Source organism: Medicago truncatula, chromosome 6 (assembly GCF_003473485.1).
Source record: "Medicago truncatula cultivar Jemalong A17 chromosome 6, MtrunA17r5.0-ANR, whole genome shotgun sequence".
NCBI lineage: Eukaryota > Viridiplantae > Streptophyta > Magnoliopsida > Fabales > Fabaceae > Medicago > Medicago truncatula.
Window position 1 is genome coordinate 19937289 of NC_053047.1, and position 17418 is coordinate 19954706.

The 17418-nt window shown below is 31.9% G+C and overlaps 1 long non-coding RNA gene and 1 pseudogene across 1 annotated transcript; both read right to left on the reverse strand.

Moving 5' to 3' along the window:
• Positions 1 to 267: 267 nt before the first annotated feature.
• On the reverse strand, positions 268 to 348 carry LOC112416123 (uncharacterized; annotated as a pseudogene).
• Positions 349 to 2594: 2246 nt separating this feature from the next.
• On the reverse strand, positions 2595 to 4509 carry LOC11440660 (uncharacterized). Its single transcript, XR_003012779.2, has 3 exons — positions 4104 to 4509; positions 3484 to 3602; positions 2595 to 2757 (listed from the first exon to the last, which is right to left on the reverse strand). It is a non-coding gene; the product is annotated as an uncharacterized lncRNA (long non-coding RNA).
• Positions 4510 to 17418: the final 12909 nt, after the last annotated feature.

Genomic DNA, 17418 nt, shown 5'->3' on the forward strand with positions numbered 1-17418 from the left:
AGTGCAGCAAAATCAATTTTTCGGATCACCCACTGAGGATCCGAATCTTCATGTTTCAATATTTTAAGACTCAGTGGAACATTGGAGGCAAACCAAGAGGTCGTAAGGATGCACCTCTTTTCTTTTTCCTTAAGGTATAGAGCTAGTGCTTGGTTTCATTCATTGACAATTGGTTCTATCACTTCATGGGACCAAATGAGGCGAGCTTTCCTTGCCCAATTCTTTCCCTTTCTCAAACCGCTCAATTAAGGGTGAGGCATTTTCAATACACTCAAAAAGATGGTGAATCTATTTACGATGCGTGAGAGCGTTTCAAAGAAATGCTTAGGCTTTGCCCCATCATGGTTTAGAGAAGTGGCTTATTATCCACACCTTTTATAATGGTCTGTTGTATACCACAAAAATTTATGTTGATGCAGCTGCAAGTGGAGCTTTGATGAATAAAACTTACACAGCAGCATATGATTTGATCGAGGGCATGGCACAAAACTACTATCAGTGGACAAGTGAGAGAGTCATCAATGCTTCTTCACCCTCTAAAAAAGAGGCAGATATGTACGAAATTTCCTTCCTTGATCATCTAACTGCTAAGGTTGACGCACTAACACAAAAATTTGATACAATGAATACTAGTGCTGTCACACCTGCCCCTGTATCACCTCCTTGTGAAGTTTGTGGTGTATTTGGCCATATTGGCATTGATTTCCAACTAGGTAGTGTTGTTAGAGGTCCTGAGCAAGTAAATTATGCTCAATATAATCTAGGGTTTAGAAGCAACCAATTTTGTTATCAAACCCCTCAAAATCTTTTTGGACAACAAACAACACCACCCAGTTATGAAAACAACCAAAGAGTCCCTCAAAAATCCAGCTTGGAACTTTTAATGGAAAATTATGTTATAATCAATCCAAGCAACTCCAAGAGCTTAAAAACCAAACTAGATTTTTGAATGACTCTCTTGCCAAAATCACATCCAAGGTAGACTCCATAGCACCTCACAATAAGATACTTGAAACCCAAATCTCTCAAGTGGCCCAACACGTGACTGCTACCTCTCAAACCACCGGGATCTTTCCAGGTCAAACTGGAACCAACCCCAAAGGCCATATAAGTTCTATTACTCTTAGGGATGGTAACCAATTAGAGGACCCCGTTGTGAAAATTAAGAACAATGAGGGAGATATAGGAAGTGATGAGCCTCAAAGTGAGAAAACTATAGGAGAGAACGCAAAGCCATTTGTTTCACCACCTCATGAGCCTAAAAATCCATTAACACAAGGTTTTGTCAAATCCAAGTTAGATGACCAGTTTAGAATTTTTATTGAAATACTTCCAAACAAATTGCCATCTAAACTTAAGAATCCAGAAAGTTTTCCTATACCTTGTGTCATAGGATCCGAAAGCATTGAGAAAGTCATGTGTGATTTGGGAGAGAATGCCAGGTTGATGCCATTATCCCTTTGGGAAAGATTGGGTATAGGGTAGAGAACCTCTTGATTGTCAAGCTAATGACTCTAAACGAGCGCTTCGTGGGAGGCAACCCATGAGTTTTATTGCTTTTACTTTGTTTGTTTTGTGTTATTTTAATTTATTTTGTAGGTATTTGTCCAAATATGATGCAAAAAAGTGAAAGAAATTTGAAGCTGTTGACCAGAAACCAAACCCACCCAAAAAAAAAAATCTTCACTCTTTTTCCCAGAGAGTTGGCACGGCCCGTGCCTGTGGTAGCATGGCCGTGCCAACCCATCAGCCAAAACAAAATAATTGTTTTTTTCCCTTATTCAACCAAAATAACCTCTTTCATCCTTCCTCCATAAACTTCACCAACATTCATCCACCCAAAGCTAAACCAAGTCAACTAGGTTAATGGCATCAAAGAGGAAAAGTGAGGAGATTGAAGCCTCCGAAAGTGGTGCAAGCAAGAAGCAATCAACAACCCGAATAATGGGATCCAATTCAAGAATTCCGAGCTAAGAAATAGGTATAAATCTCTAGAACTATCTCTCCTTCACAACAACATTTCCATCGTATGAGGACGCTAAAAAACTGTTCTGTAATGTGAAAAAACTGTTTCCGTAGAATACCTGAACGGTTTTCAGGTCGTGGCAGACCGAGGCGTTGTCTTATCCTACCGAGACGGTTTTTTCCACAAACAGCAACGACATAGATAAATCCGTAGTCTTAGATACCCTTTCACAACCTCGACGGTTTTAAGTCGTCACCAACGAAAAATCCGTTGCAATTGGTTCATATTAAGAACAGTATTTTTGGTGTTATCCAAACGGTTTTGGATTGATGTTATTCCTGAAACCGTTCTCTAAAGCCCAGTTTTAAATATCTATTGTAAGCTATCGCAACGGTTTTTCACCGTTGTGAATACATTTTTATTTTTTTAAAATATAATTTGCATTAAATTATATTATTATTACACTTACTCTATTCGTCAAAAATAAAACTTTATTATTTGACTTAGAGATCAATAACTTCAGTAACATATTATACATCCAAAATTCTAATATAATCCTAAATTCAAAATTACATACCAACTACTTGTCAATAATATATCATTCATATATGTATCAAAATAACATTGATCACAATAAAGTATTCGAATATTTAATTGGGTATTGTTAACTCAAAATGTCAATTATCATTTTCACAATCCAAATAACGTACACTTGAACATAAACATCTGTCTTCATCTCTTGTACTTCTAAATCTTGAAATTCTTCATCGATATCATCATTAGCCATTCATCTACAAAATAAAAGAAATATGTTCAATAATTAATTAAACTATATATGTCAAACACTGAGGTAGTAATTTCAAAGCCACTCCCTTCCAAAGAGACACAACAATAGAGTATACTAAACTATATATTTTAGACATTTGTTATCCTTCTTCTCATATGAGAATACTAAACTAGTAGGTTTCTCTACTCTAACACCAACACACACTAACACAAAATTGATATTGCATCACAACTTCTCCATTTCACACATTATTAAGTTTCACTCATACCATCAACATAACTATATTGCACTCCATACTATAGTGGAGATATGAGTCTTACAACCACCAATAAAAGAATCTTAAGAATTAAGAGTAAAAGACCAATTTCCTATTTCGGAACTATACTTCTGCAAACCACCTGTCAGCTACAACAAATCATAGACACTCACAGAGGAAAAAAACTTAGTCTTCTTAAATTAGAGGGTTTTTTTACATTGTTGCAATTATACAAAAGGTAGAAGCAGACCGTATAGTGTTTTTGCTCTACACCATAATATCCAAAAAAATATCAACTATTAATAGTGCCAGCAGTGGAAGCATGAGCCTTATAATCCCTAATTTTATGTGATTATCTTAACTTTCTAACATACATGTAACTGTTCGAATTAAAAGACATTAAATGCAACCAACAATACCAAGATCACAACATCAACAATATGTAATTCTATATCAAAGTAATTGAAAATTTACCTGGACTGGTTTTCAAAAGTTGTCTATTGTTATAAACCATAAGCCTTGCTCCAACTTACTAGTATGTAGGTCCTGATCAGATAGTAAAAGCTTTTCTTTTATTTGTTCAATAACCTTTCCTGAAATCATGAACTAGAGAAAGTCAAATACTTCTCAATCATATATCTATCAAAATAACATACTTTAAAATAAAAGACTTGTCTTTAATGTACAGTATACCCTAAGACATGATATATGGAGAAGAAATAATTAAGACATACTAAAGTACTTATAACTAAGAGTAAGCACACAAATCACTACGTCTTCTGAAGTATGGGTACTTGTAAAATGGTGAAGTACCCGTATCGGGTACACACCCGTACCAGGTACGCGTATGGTTATCGTGGTACTCCATTTTTACTAATTATTATACTGTGAGTGTTATTTGTGCATTTGAGTTTCTTTGTTGTTGTAACCAACTCTAAATTTCGAATTTTTAAACTTCTAATGTGATTTTCTTGTTATGAATTGAAGAATTTAACTCCTTCATGTTATATTCTATGACAAAACTTATGATTTTATTGACGTACTCGTCCCTTACTTTTTCTAAAATTGTCGTATTCGCGTACCAAGTATCGTACCTGTACCTATGCAACATAGACTATGTCCAATACTCCAACATCCTTCGCCAAAAACCATATATCAATCACAAGCTTGTACTTGACCCAACACAAATACAATACATATAAACAAAAAGAGAAGGTTAATTACATGACTCAACAACAAGTTATATGGGGAAAAAAACATATAAACCTAGTTCTTTGGCCATTGTCAATCACAAAATTGTTGATCTTTTAAAGAGCTAATAAAGTGCATCAATTCAATTGTCTTTGATTTTATACAGAAGCAAAACAAATACGTCACTAAGACACAAACATGAACAAATCTGCTCTTCAACACAATTAAACTAACTCAAGTGAATCTGTTACTATTAATGAGTATATCTAGGGCTAGGCTATTATAGTTGATTAGAGAATCAAGATTCATAAAAAATTTACACCAACTTAACTGATTTTGATACTACTAACTCTCTTACAAGAGGAATTAGAAATATGGTGTGAAATATTTTATTAATCATAGTTTTATTGATAAACAATGATAAACAAGGAGATAGTGCTTGAAATTAATTGGCTCTTGTCCAAACTAGCTCCTATACTCAGAAGCTAAGGGAAAGTAATGTGTGGCCTTGATTGGAAATGGCTAGGCCGAAACGAGTAGTGTTGAATCTGTGGTCATGGGGAAATTAATTTGATTCCTCAAACAAATCAAACCATTCTCTGGTTGCAACAAAACCCAACTCCCCCATTTACCAGCTAATAAAAATAAAATTACAAAGTTTAAACTATATAAATACCTTCTTAAAGAGATCAAACTACTCTTGACTGTCCGCAAAATCTAATTTCATCCCATCAACGCCATTGAATCAGCTAGTAGTCTCAATCTTCTCACTTTAGCAGCAGCTCTTCAAGTTTATAAACTAATGAACCACTACAGTAATTAGGTGGTTAATTAATAATGTAAAAACCAAAGAATGGTGCCAGTTGTTAAATCAATTAATCACTTTATAGATCAATTATAGAATTTGTTCAACCACGGATACTTGTCTTGAAAATTTTATACGTATACACACATGAATGTGCTAGTTTCTACACACTTTATGTAGCTTTAGCTAACTATATGTGGAAGTGTAATAGGAAATGTTCACATATATAAAGTTTATCATACAAAGTTCTAGCATATAAAACCTCCAATCTGAACAGTTGCAAAATTCTACACTAGATTATCATAGAAAGTTTCTAGCTTCCTCTCAACTTCAAATGGTGGAAAGTATTGACGAACAACTTTTAAGAAAGGGAAGTAACTTTCATTTTCTAAGCATATGAACACTATTCTATGAAGCACGGACACTCATTGGATTAGGCATGTTAGTGTCTGTGTCATGTGCAGTATCCATGTCTATATCCGTGCTTCATAGACACTAGTTCAATCACAACTCTGTTTTAGAGAAGGTAATTAAGCTTCCTAGTTTTATAAATAGTTGAATAATTTAGTAACTTGTGATTACCCATGTTATTCAACTACTTTGTCTATTAACAAATTCAAGTCATTACTAGTTAAGTGAGATAAATGTGCACAAGGAAAAAGCCTAAATTTTAAGTGAGATAAAAATTGATAAAAAAAATTGTGCACAAGTAACTAGCTTTACACAATTAAAAGGCCATCGATTACAACATGGTTAATGAATATTGAAAAAAATTGATACTTTAAAAATTCAAAGCCATCGTACAATCACAATTCACAATGTTTTTCTATCAATAGACAATACAAAACAAACAACAACATTAGAGAAGGAGAATTTGTTTAACATTTAAGCAAAAAGAAAAAACCTAACAATCTATATTGAACAGAGGCAATTAAAGCAATAATCACAGCAACAAATATTCCTTTGTGGATCCGTTACGTTCGTCAATCACAGCAAACGTCGTCGTCGCCGCAACGGCCTTCAGAGATTGTTTGAACAAGATGCGGGCTCTGAAATTTTGAAACAACATAGATTTCCCAAAGGATTCGTAGAATTTTCGGAAGAGGTGTGAGATTATTCGAGGGTAGAATCGAAGAAGTAAGAAAGGGGATTTTCAGGGTTCTGGGAACCGTGAAAGATGGTTGGAGATTTTCAAAAGAACTGAATTCCATGTTTGAGGATTGGAATTCGAAAGCTTCAGGGATTGAGTGGTTCACCTGGGCAAAGAAGGTTTTTCGTTTTGAGATTGAATTACTTTATTTTTTTATTGATTTTTTTTTTTCAAGAAGTTTCTTTGTTATTATTTGAACTGGAAGGGGAAAATTTTGTTTCATATTGCTCGATCTATTCTAGTTTATTTTACCATAATTTTTATTAAAATAATTAAGAAGTATATCAAAACGATTATTATTTGTTTACAAAAATAACCTACAAAAATCCGTTCTCCTTCCATATTCCACAACGATTTTGAGGGGTGGCATACAAATTGAAAAAAGTCCATATGTTACCAAAACAGAATACAATAACCGTTGTATTTAATACTCTACCAGAACAATTTTTTTACCTAAGAAAAATTAGGCGTTCTCGTAGAGTCAAAATGTTGTAGTGCTCGCAGGTACCTTGATGTTAATGCTATGGATAGACTAGAAATAGATGAACATGTGATTAGGCTGTTGAATAAATTCACAACCCTGTGCTTAGGTACCTTCACATGGTTATGGCTTGCACCATATGGGGTAGAAAAAAAGGTAGGACTGATGAGGATTGTTGAGCTGTTTATGTTGTGGGTTATGCTTTATAACCACCATGTTAACATTTGCTATTATTTGATTTATTATCTAGTTTCAATCACTAGAAAGAAACCGGATATAAAGGTGATATAGTGGTAGGTGGAATCATCACTTTCATTGTTAGAAAATTTGAGGTAAATGTGAACAAAGGGATAAATAGGATTGAGGGAAACTACTATCTTTACTTAGAAACCCTCACTACCATGTTTTTTTCAAGAATCCATGGCCCTTCTCACAATTACCAATATGAGTGGAGAGTAAATAATGTTATTTCTTGATTATTCTACCTAATTCAGATATTACTAATCCGGAGATGGTAGAAAATTTTTATGTTGGCACTAACCCACAGGTACAAAATGATGGTAATGATGGTGGTGATGAAGAGGAGGTAGGTGCAAACTTGCACCATTAACAAGAAGCCGGTGGAAACCATAATGATGAACGGTGGGCATGGATGCAAACCAAAGTTCAAAGAATATGTACCGAGCAATAAAGACAAGGTGTTGAAATGATCGGGCTAAGAAACGATGTCCTAAGGGGCAATTAAATAAATGAATAAAACAATCAAATGTTCTGATACATGATGCAACACCTTCACCTCCAAGGTCCACCTTATGGACTTCAATAAAATTGTGAGCTCTCCTCTTCCTCTACTCTTCTCTACTTCTCTTCTTTCTTCATCATCTTCTTCTTTTTCTTCTTCTTCTTTTAAATCATTGAGGACAATGCTTCTCCTAAGTGTGGGGGGAGCCTAATAAAGTGTCTTGAGTCGTAGTGTTTCCAAACTCCCTTGAACTTTATTCTTTTGTTTTGTTTTATTGTGAAAGACATGATTAAGTAGCTTGTTTTTATTGAAAAATATCATGACATAAATTTTTATTGTCTCCTCTTAATTGGTTATTTCTTGTACATGAAAGTAAACTCTTGTGTCTTAAGTTTTCTTGACATACCCACATCTTGTTTTAAAGTGACTAAATTCTCCAATGAGAAAAACACAAGTTGCTTCCCTTGAGTAAGTGTATGAATAGGTATTTTAAGGAAATGCGTTCTAGTTTTAGTGGTATGTTGACCTTTAAAAATCCTCAAAGTAAAAGTAGTATAAGTTAGTATAAGGGAGTTTATAGAAAGCAAAATAGCCAAATTGATTTCAAGGTTGCATCATTGAATCTAGATTGAGGAAGGAGGTAGGCCCTCCGACTTCCTACGTGAAAGTGATGTTATCTTCATAAACTTTAAAAAGCTTCATTGAATTTAGATTGGGGAAGGGGGTAGGCCCTCCGACTTCCTACGTGAAGATGATGTTTTAAGGGGCACCATTGAATCTAGATTGGGGAAGGGGGTAGGCCCTCCGACTTCCTACGTGAAGGTGTTGTTTCCTTAAATAAAGTATGTTCAAATGTGTAAATGGCAAAGATCAAAGAATCGCAAACACTCCCATCTCTCTTATATGAAATGAAGAAAGAGTTTTTCTTGGTTGGTTTAGTACTAGGATTAGAACATGTTTCCTCATAATATATATCTTATACAGGAGCAAGAAAAGGGTTGGACTACATATACGCACTCACTTGAAACTTGATTGTTGGGTTGAATAAGGTTTACAAGAAATGCTTGAGTTTGTGATTAGTGTACGCTGGAAATTAAAGCCCTTGAGGAGACATGTGTATTAATTAAATTGTCATATGATAATATTGTTTATGCTACCATATTTATGCCTTTTGCTTGAGGACAAGAAAAGATTCAAGTATGGGGGAGTTTGATGAGTCATTTATTATCTATTTTAATATATTATTTAGTTTCATTTTAATTAGATTTAAGTTTATTTTATATTAATATTATTTCTTTTTTGAACTATTTTACTACAATTGCATATTGTTATATTTCAGGAACGAATATTTGATGGATTGAGTCTTGGAGCAAAAGAAAGGGGTTTTGGAGCTGATTTGGTACGAAGATTCGGAGACAAAAATATATCTCTCTCAAGTCAAAAACTTGGCACGGCCCGTGCTAGGCTTGGCACGGCCGTGCCACACTCTAGAACTACTTTTGCTGTTTTTGCTTAGATTTTAAGCTACTCTGTTTTAGTTTACATGTGGAACATTCTAGTGATTGCTTAGATTTTAAGTCGAATGTAAACTATAAATAGAGTAGCTAGCCGTCACAAATATTCATCTTTTGTTCTCTGAAATATTAAGTGACAATTGTTTCTTTGAATAAAAGTTCACCTTTACTTTCTTGTCATTTACTTTTATGCTTTCTCTCTTCTTCTCCATGTCTACAATGAACGTTGGTGAGTAGACTTCTCTTTGTCTTGGGATTGTTGGATAAGTCTAAATGACATAATCCTAATCAAACCAAGCTTTAAACCTTAATCTTATGTAACCCTAATCTCTAATCTAAATTCACCGTTTTAACATAAATTAACCATTATCAAACTGTGGAAACGAAAGTGGAGGGTTTGATAATTGTTAATCCATCATCTCAAATATCAATTCATAAAACGAAAGTGGAGCTTTGATATTCGAACAAGTGAATTTAGACAAAGATTGTAAAGGCAGCGAAATAGTCTTTACAATCTTTGAGACATATAGTTTCGAACTTCAAGGATTCTAAATTGTGATCAAGTCAGCGAAATAAGCTTCGTTGCAACTTAGGACCAAAAGCTAATAGTAATCAAGTCAGCGAAATAGGCTTGGTTGCTAGAGGAACAAAAGAGAAACTGTCTTTAGAAGTTAGGCCTAACATAAAGTTATAAGTTTAATAGTTTGGTTTGTGAAAGACTTGTCAATTAGATGAACCAATAATCCCAATGCACCTCTTTTATTTTATTTTCTTTTAATTATACAAAAATACAACCTTCTACTTTCTATACTTTCAATCTAACCATTATTTAAAATTAATTGAATTTATAACTCCCTGTCGAAACGACACTCTATTTTTATTACTACTTCGGTAAGACCGTGCACTTGCGGTTTTATCTCATCATTTATATTAATATATGATGATGATTATGATTTGATTATTATGTGCTAAATGTTGGTGTATAAAACGTGATGAATAAGGAGTTAATAATGAATCGAAATTGATTTGAATTGTTAATGAAGTGCTATATGATTATATTACTATCTATGATTAGTTTATAATGTTGTTAAATATAATTGTTGAATTATATGTTTAATATTATTGTTTTGTGAAATCTCACCCCATCTGCTTGGAAATGTTGCTCTTCGTATGAGTAACTTGCAGGTATTAAAGATTAGTAGGAATGGTCGCTCAAGTGTCTTAGGGCTCTGATGCGTAACGGGATGGGAAATTGTTGCTATGTTTGATAGAATTTTGGCAAGTGTACCAAATACTATCGAAGTAGTAAAAATATCGTTCCACAAGGACTGGTTTTAATCTCAATAATTCAATTCCGTTGTAACTTAAGATGTATAAAAGTTCTTTTAATTGGCCGCTAGGCAGTTGATTGGTTTGTTTGCATAAGCAATAACAGAAAATAAAGATTGGTTTAAAGAATAAGAGAGAGATGAGTTTAGGTCTTTCGAATCATCTATGTTCCCCTAATTGGTATACTGCACCTATTCTTGTGAAAGAGTCACTAGTTTTGCGATAGTTAACAATATAGTCCTAATCAATCCCTTGAGTTAGGAACCTCTTCTAGGGTTACAACTCCTAATTTCTTAGGTGGTCTGCTAACCTTTGAAGGTTTAAGCACGTTAACCTAATATCACTAATAAAGGATTATCCATTCCTAGACTAACCATGTTTATTAGAACAATTCAATTAGGTCTAAGTCGAAAGCTATGGTCAGTAGTCATTCGTTCTCACTAAATCATATTTATATTTGATCAGGATATAAAAAGCATTAAGAACAATTGAATTGAATAAAAACTAGATTGTCATTCACAAATAATAGAGTTTCACAGCAACATGAATCAATTAGGGTTACAAAGAATCATCTCAGACCTAACCTCTAATGGATTTAGCTACTCATAATGGTGTTTACAAATAACATAATCATTAGAGGAATCAATACATACATGAACTGGTAAAAGAGTGAAGAAATCGCCCTTCTCGCCGTCTTGTAGTCTCAAAATCGCACTTTGCTCTCTCCAAATCGTAACCCTTGTTTTCAGAATAGTCTTCAGCTTAAATAGGCACAGAATTTCGCCAAAAATCGTGTCACGATTTAAGTTAATCGTGGCACGATTCTCTTTGAATCGCAAATTACTGAATTAGGGTTTCCTCCAATCGTGTCACGATTCGCCCATCGTGACACGATTTCTTCAATGTCGAAATTGGATTTGGTCTTCTCAAATAGTGGCACGTTTTTTGGAAATCGTGACAAGATTTGCTTCTTTGTATTTTCTACAGAATTTCTACTTTTCTTGCTACATAAGTTGCTTTGTGAACTCCAAAATGTGATAAAAAGTACATAAAAATTACGTAATGACGAGATTTCATCAATGTTTATCATTCCTTTATGTATCAATTTTGGAACATGTTGTTGAAGCTTTTATTGTCGTTGAATTAATTCCGCTGCAAAGTTCTAATTATTACATTGTTGAAATTTAAAGGATAATTATTTAGTTATTCCATTTATGATTTTCAAGAAAATAAGTGTAACATTCCGTTTAAGGTGTTTTACTCTGATTAATTTATGAAATTTTAATGTTGGGAAAACGGGGTGTTACAGAAATTACCACCTAAAACGGATGTCATTCCACCGAAATGTCTAAACTCATTTTGGGGATCATTCTCGAGTGCGAGGTTCTTCCACTTGGTAATAGAAGAGCCGTTATACCGCTAGATGCAACATTCAATACAATTAACCCCCCCTTCGATCTAACAACAGCTGACAATGTTTTCCATATAAAGGTTTTTCCAGTACCATCGTACCATATAAGAAAAAGAAACCACCGTCGTCAGAACAAACGGACTCCATGATCTTGTCATGCACACATCTTTGTTCATCCGTCAGCATCAGTAACATATCAGCGTGTGCCTTTTCCAGTTCATCTTTGTTGTAATTTAGATCATCAACGATAAGCTTGTTTTTGAAATTTGGCATGTCTGCTGCGTTTGGCCTAGGCATAGATTTGAAATCAATAAGCGACAACCCGTTTTCCTTAAGCAACATTTCAATTTCAATCAGACACATGTTCTTCAAGTCATCGTCACCAATATGCAGATCTACATATTTAATGTAAAGTCACGAAATTAATATTAACATTTTGCATGCATATGTGTGCATGTTGAAGAGAAAGAAAAAAATATTAGCTTTATATGAGAATCCTTTATATTTAAACATATCAGCTTAAAAAATGTGGAAAATGTTGAATGGTATCGTAGAGTTAGTAACTCTTAGTTTGTTCTTTACTATATCCTAAAAAAAGTACCTCTTAACTACTTAAACTACTCTAATCAGCCTTTACTATATCCTAAAAAATACACCCCTCGAAAAACAAACTTGTCATCAAGGTTTGAATGTACTAAATTTCTTAATGTGTAATAGTCTTCAAATGTATCACCCTTATCCCTATTTTTTATTAGTGAAGAACTCTTTTGATTCTCACTTTAATTTGAACTTTTTGGGTCCACCAAGATTCTTTACTCCTAGATAGGTCCAAAACCTATTAATTCTTCTAGTTTCTCATTTGCTACTTTTCTAATCTCATATGTCATCTTGTTCCACGTATCATTTTCGCTTCTATGTAGCTTAACATAACCTTCCTTCAAATTTTTTTGTAGGAAAACACTTTGGTTTTGATCCTTTAAATCTCACCACTTGATCCTTGTATCACAATCATGGCCTCTCATCTCCGCTCTTATCTTAACCCTTACATCCATAACCAATACTATATGAGAAATAAGAAATAAGAAATAATTCCTCTCATCTCTCCATGTAAAACTTTAAATTCAAACAAACATTTCTGTCATAATTCCTAATAAGAAATAAATATATTTGAGAACATGAAATCCCACTCTTGTATGTAATAAATTTCCTTTTTATTTTCCTAAAGTAAGATTAAAAGACAACAAAAAATTTAGGATGGATTTACCCTATGCATTTATGTCCCCGATGCTATACCCTCATTCACGCCTTTAAAACTTATCAAACACTCCTTACATTCCCATTTAGATCCCCTCCTAGAAAAACATTTTTTCCTTGTGGTATATCTTGAATTAAACCTTTCAAATCCTTCCAAAATTTAACTGTAGAATATTCTTCCAAACTTACCTAAGGTGAGTAAACACTCATAACATTAAAGATGTCGTATTTCCTTTAAAAAAAAATAAAAAATAAAGATGACTTATTAAACTAAAAATTTGTGGGATACAATCAAATCTCACATCCTCTTTACATCCACAATATTCTTTTTCAATTCCTTATCCACAATAATGCCTACACCATTTCTCGATCTAACTTTTCCAGATTATCAATGCTTAAATCTTGAACTATCTAGTTCTTTTGCCTTTTCACATATCCACATAGTTTCTTGTTGGGACATAAAATTAATCTTCACTTTAGTCATAGCCGTAACTATTTCCATATATGTTCAAGTAAGGGTGCCTTTATTCCATGTTCTAAAACGGATCATACTCTCATTAACTAACTTCTTTACCCACACTCGTTCACAAAGATGTGGAGAGCCTTGTTTATTTTTTACTGCATTCAGACAGCGATGTATCCATCCTTGTTCATCTAACATTGTATCTGAGCTATACAACGCGTTTCTTCTACGCATTGACCTAGTGTTTACACTATTATATACTTGGTCCATGTCATAGAGATTCAAAGTGTTTCAATTAAACTCAAATGTTTAAATTTTAATTAGTAGAGTCTAGTCCAAGTCTTGAAATTTTTATAATATAGAATGTCATTTTTTTTTAAAAAAATTACGTGTAATTATTTATTGATCCAACTTAATGAAACTTGATTGCATCGGGTAATAGATTACAATGAAAACCGACTCATCCCGTGAACACTTGTAGGCGTGGATGCTGAAGCATGTTTGCTTAATTTTTTTTTTTTAAATAGGTATCATCATCCATAATTAATTTTTTTTTTATACCCATGACGATCATAAACTTATGTTTGCTTAAATTTAATTTTTTTTTATTGAATAATTTTTCTTACAAACGACGAAGGAATTAAATGATTGTATTTCCTATGTTAGTGGTCATTTACTATTGATTGATTTTATTTCCCTCATCAATGGAACTCTCTTCAGTTCATTAAAAAATAATGACATTTTGAAAGTGTTCATCCCACTTTTACTTAAAAAACAGTTATTTTTTAGGACAAAAAACAGGTATATTTTTATTTTATTTTTCAGAAAAAGGAGATGGTTTGCATGGTATAATATGAGTTAGACTACCCGTTGTACTCTCTTTTATTATGTATTATTTTCCTTATTAAAACTCAAACATTTAAATATCCAATTGTCATTCTTTATCCTTTGATAAAATATCTTTTTTAATTCTGATTTAATGCACATTAGGATTATAGAAATCAATACTTTTCAAATAATTTCCATATATGCACCGGATCCCATCAGAACTCTGCAGTTAAGCGTGCTTGGGCGAGAGTAGTACTAGGATGGGTGACCTCCTGGAAAGTCCTTGTGTTGCACCTCTCCCACCAAAGTAACAAAAAAAAAATACTTTTCAAATAATTTATATAATAAAAAAATCTATAATAAAAACAATAAAAATTGAAATTCCTGAAAATAAAAAACTATAATAACCATTTATAAGTATAGTAGAAATTTCCACAACTAATTAGTTACCTTATTTTTAACTTTCATTTAAAATTTAAGGTTGACCATAATTTTTTTCGGTTAAATTTTAAATTAGCAACCACATAATATCAAATAAGTTATTTGTCCCAAATTTTTTATTTTATACTCTGATTGATTCTCTTGATTCCGAGAACTTGCTTGGTTTGATTTTTTTTTTTTTAATGATGGTTCAATGATCTATTGTTTACCAAGAATAGCAGAAACATGAATTGAAGAACGGGATGAGGGTTAAGATTAAATAGAAATAAGAAAATGAGACATACATATTCATTATTGAGTGATTTAAAGTATTCCTTGAATTTGTTTTTTGCGATTACCTTGATTGAAGCATTTCAAATTTTCTACAATTTGTTTACTTTTAATGCAATTAATTCTTAATTCATGAGTTTTATTTTTTTAAATAAAACATGATTTTTTATGATGGCTTAGAAGCTATTCAATGGTTATCAAAGTATGTGTTTATTTTTTTTAAAAAGAAAATAGGATTTTTTTATGCTTATTTAAAGATTATTGACAGTAAAAAAAGATAAATATTAGAATTAATGCATATATATCTTGCACATTAATACATATACAATTCTACAAATGTAAAATTTATCTGCCGGAGTGAAAAAGATATAGTACAAATGTCATTCTTTTAACATTCACCTCGAAGCAAACCCTTACCTTCAAAGGACATTATGTTAATAAATTGGTTCGTGAACCCATCCATGACCATGCATACTTGATTCACCTCTAAGCAAACCTTGAACCCATTCTTTTTTTGTTGAGCTTAAAGATATAGTACATTTGATCATGTACGAAAATTTTAAACTATAATTTTTTTGTTGGGTGATGTTTATATTTTTAACATTATATTTATACCAATAAAGTTCGTAAAATATATTTTAATTTATTTAACGTTTTTATATATGCTTAAAATTATGTTTGTATAAAATTTATTTAATATATACAAACTTCTCAAATAAGTTGACTATCTAGGAAAAAAAATAGTTTACATATCATTAATGCATAAAAATCATGTGATTCTCCTTCCTTTCTCCAATAAATGTATAAGACCTTCCTTTCTCCAATAAATGTATAAGATAATATATTAATGATTTTAAATTAATTTAATCAAAATAATATGATTTACATTACCTTTTAAAATTAATAATGGTTTTATGTGAATATTGAATAATTAAGTTTACTGATTGTTAATACGGATTGACTGTCAAAAATTATCTACAACAATTATCTTCTTATTTTTTTACAATAAAGCAATTATCTGTCAATGTATTATCTTTTTTTTCCCAAATACGTAATCATAATGTATCGAATCATTAATAAGAATGAATTGTAATAATTGTTTTTGTTAAAAATTGATTTGTAAATATTTGATAATGAATCCTTATCAAGGACTCAATCAATACATTATCTTTATTTATTTGACAATAAATATTAGTACACCATCACAATTATGACAAAATATCAACAATCTTTTTTTTTTTTTTGGTAGATAGACGAAATGGCAAAGCCATTATAAACTCACACACACAAGTGGAGGTACCAGGGTTCGAACCCCGGTCATGGCATCCGGCCTAACAATTTCGGCATTTTGCCAGTTGAGCTAGGACTTCTGAATAAATATCAACAATCTTTAATATATAGTACTATTTTTTTTTGAAGTATAGTAGTATTTTTTATTACTATTTATTAAAAAAATTAATATTATGAACATCTATCAGTACATCTTTTTTTTAGAGAGAGAGAGTTGTAGAAGCCTTGCATCTCAATAAAAATCTTATTTTTTCTCAAATGAAAGTAGTTAATAAGATTTACATATTAAGCAAAATATTAAGCAAAATATCTCCCATCAAAGATGCCCTTAGAGACTTAAAAAATTGGAATTCTTTTAATATATAGAATTTTTACGCATTAAAATATATTGATTTTATAATAAGTATTATTCTATAATACTTTAGTATTTAATTTAGTCATGAAAAAACAGACTATGATTATAAAAAAAAATCATAATATGATAATGAGGAAAATATTTCATTTGCAAGTGAAGTAAGATTGATAAAAACACATTTCTTATTATTTTTTTGAATAAATACATCTCTTATTATTTTGAATCACAAATAATTAACATCCGACATAAAGATCAAAAAACTTGGTTGAAAAAGTATGTGGAAACGTCTTTGTTTTTAATATTTAATTGCAAGTGCAAACTTCTGAAAGCTAAAATTTTGACACATTTCTTATTACTTTTTTGAATAAACACATTTCTTATTATTTTGAATCACAAAATAATTAACATCCGGCATATTTTAAAACATTCTAAAGATAAAGATCAAAAAACTCGGTTGAAAAAGTATGTGGAAACGTCTTTGTTTTCAATATTTAACTGCATGAGCAAACTCTCTAAAGCTACATAGTTTGATAAATTATTTTCAATATTTGGATGATTTCATATGAAATCTTTCATGTTTACCCCTACCAGGCTATCACCACTAAGAAAAACCACAAAATACAACTAATATTCGTAGTATTAGCCAAGTCGGATATAAACATGACAACAAAGCTCTTGTCATTAACTTCTCAATAAATAGAATACAATGATGGATAATGAAACATTGCATAGATCCAATCTTTATCTTCTTCCGATGTTCTTTCCGGTAGAATGAATAGAGAAAAAACATGAGAATTCAATTGTTTCCCTTTGATTTCATACACCATTGAAAAAAAATCAAACAAATGAGAAACTAAATGAAAAGAAAATTTGAAATAATAAAGA